The sequence below is a fragment of the Giraffa tippelskirchi genome, chromosome 6 (assembly GCF_054371585.1).
Source record: "Giraffa tippelskirchi isolate mGirTip1 chromosome 6, T2T-mGirTip1v1.2.pri, whole genome shotgun sequence".
Classification (NCBI taxonomy): domain Eukaryota; kingdom Metazoa; phylum Chordata; class Mammalia; order Artiodactyla; family Giraffidae; genus Giraffa; species Giraffa tippelskirchi.
Window position 1 is genome coordinate 116,237,094 of NC_137280.1, and position 2,364 is coordinate 116,239,457.

At 39.7% G+C, this 2,364-nt stretch overlaps 1 pseudogene; it reads right to left on the minus strand.

Moving 5' to 3' along the window:
* Window positions 1–889: 889 nt before the first annotated feature.
* Window positions 890–1,748, minus strand: LOC145511109 (nucleophosmin-like; annotated as a pseudogene).
* Window positions 1,749–2,364: the final 616 nt, after the last annotated feature.

Below are 2,364 nucleotides of genomic sequence, written 5' to 3' on the forward strand. Positions count from 1 at the left end.
TAGGAAATACTTCAGCATCAGTATTTCCAACAAATATTCAGGGTTGATTTCCTTTAGGATTGACAGGTTTGATCTTCTTGCAGTCCAAGGGCCTCTCAAGAGTCTTTTCCAGCACTAAAATTCAAAAGCATCAATTCTTTGGTGCTCAGCCTTCTTTATGGTACAACTCTCACATTTGTACAGACTACTGGAAAAACCATAGCTTTGAGTATATGGACCTTTGTCGGCAAAGTGATGTCTCTGCTTTTTCATATGCTGTCTAAGTTTGTTAAAGCTTCTCTTCCAAGCAGCAAGCATCTTTTATTTTCTTGGCTGCAGTCACCATCCACAGTGATTTTGAACCCCAAGAAAATAAAGTCTGTCACTGTTTGCATTTTTTCCCTGTCTATTTCCATGATGGGACCAGAAGCCATGATGTTAGTTTTTTGAATGCTGAGTTTTAAGCCAGCTTGTTCACTCTCCTTTTTCACCTTCATCAAGAGGCTCTTTAGTTCGTCTTCACTTTCTGCCATTAGGGTGGTATCATCTGCACTTCTGAGGTTGTTGATATTTCTCCCAGCAATCTTTTTTTTTTTTTTAATTAAAATACTGAGTTTATTTCACATGTACATTTTTGTCTCCCCACCATTTCCATCTGTCTGACCACCACTACTACTATTCCTATCATAATATTCTATACATACTTGAACCAAACAAAGGGTAGAGTTCCATCTTTAAAAACTAAACAGGCATTTTGGACAAACATTCTTGGCAATGGAACATGGACAACATTTATCAAGTATGGTAGGGAGAGTTCTCATTCTGCATTATAAAAAGGACAGCCAGATATCAACTGTTACAGAAACGAAATAAGATGGAAAATTTTTAACAAACTGTTTAAACTATTTTCTTAAAGAGACTTCTTCCACTGCCAGAGAGCTTGAATAGCCTCCTGGTCAGTCATCTGGAAACAATTCTTCACATGATTGAAAAACTTGGCTTCCACTTTGGGAAGGGAACCACCTTTTTCTATACTTCCTTGCATTTTTGCTTTAATGTCTTCTACAGAGCTAGGTTCTTTCAGTGTTTTAGGTGCTTTTTCCTGTTTTTTTTGAAGGATTCTTGACCTTTTGATCTTGGTGTTGACGGTTTTGAGTCTTTTTCCATTCTGGTTCAACTTTTGGGTATTTTTGGCTGGAGTATCTCATACAGATTTCTTTACTGGAGCTTTTTCTTCAACTTCCTCATCAAAATTGTCATCATCATCATCTTCATCATCATCATCATCATCATCTTCATCAGCAGCCATCTTTAGTTTTTTCTGGGGAAACTTGCTACCACAGAACACTTTCCAGATATACTTAGGAGTTTCAATCCTCCTCCTCTTCATCTTCTGACTCTGCATCTTCCTCCACAGCTACTAAGTGCTGCCCACTGACATGCACAGGCCCTGAACCGCACTTCAACTATAAGACCACAGGTAGTATAATTTCAAAGCCCCCAAGGGAAACTGTTGACTGTACAGACATTTTCAAAGTTGCCAGTGTTACTTTAATTGGACTGCCTTCATAATTCATTGCCTCTGCTTCAACAATGCATAATTCATCCTTTGCTTCAGCCCCTAAACTGACCATTCTTAAAGACAACTGGTGCTCATTTTCATCATTATCCACCTTGAAGTGATAGTCTCTGTCAGCCTTTAGTTCACAATTGAAAAGATAGTTCTGGGGCCTCAGGGAGCTCATGTCCATCTCCATTGAATCCTCCATGGGTTAACGACACACACTTAAGTGGGAGAGACGCTGGGCAGAATTAAATGACTACTGTTCAGACCGAGCAGTCACGCAGGACGGAATCACACCAGGTCCCAGCAATCTTGATTTCAACTTGTGATTCATCCTGCCTGGCATTTCCCATGATGTGATCTGCATATAAGTTAAATAAGCAGGGTGACAATATACAGCCTTGACATACTCCTTTCCCAATTTTGAATGGGAAGTACCAACTGGGAAGTTTTCTCAGTCTAGTCGTTTATTGCTAGAATTGGATTACAAATTTTTCTCTTATGGTCAAGCCTCAAGAGGCTTAAAACATAAGCCTCTTATGTTTTACTAAAGAATAAGAACCTGACCCAATTTTATGAAAAGAACCTGACAACATAGCTTTCAAGGCCTTAAAGCAGAGTTTGATGAACTTACCTGCCCCTTGGGCATCATAGTTATCAGATTCCCTTTTACCATTTGTCTGTGAAGAGGAAGGGAATGGCCTTGGGGTACTCACTCAACAACAGGGACCACCATCAGCCGTTAGACTACTTATTAATGTCAGCAACTGAACCAATGGCACACGGATACTCTCCTTGCCTTGAGTGCCATTATGGGTACT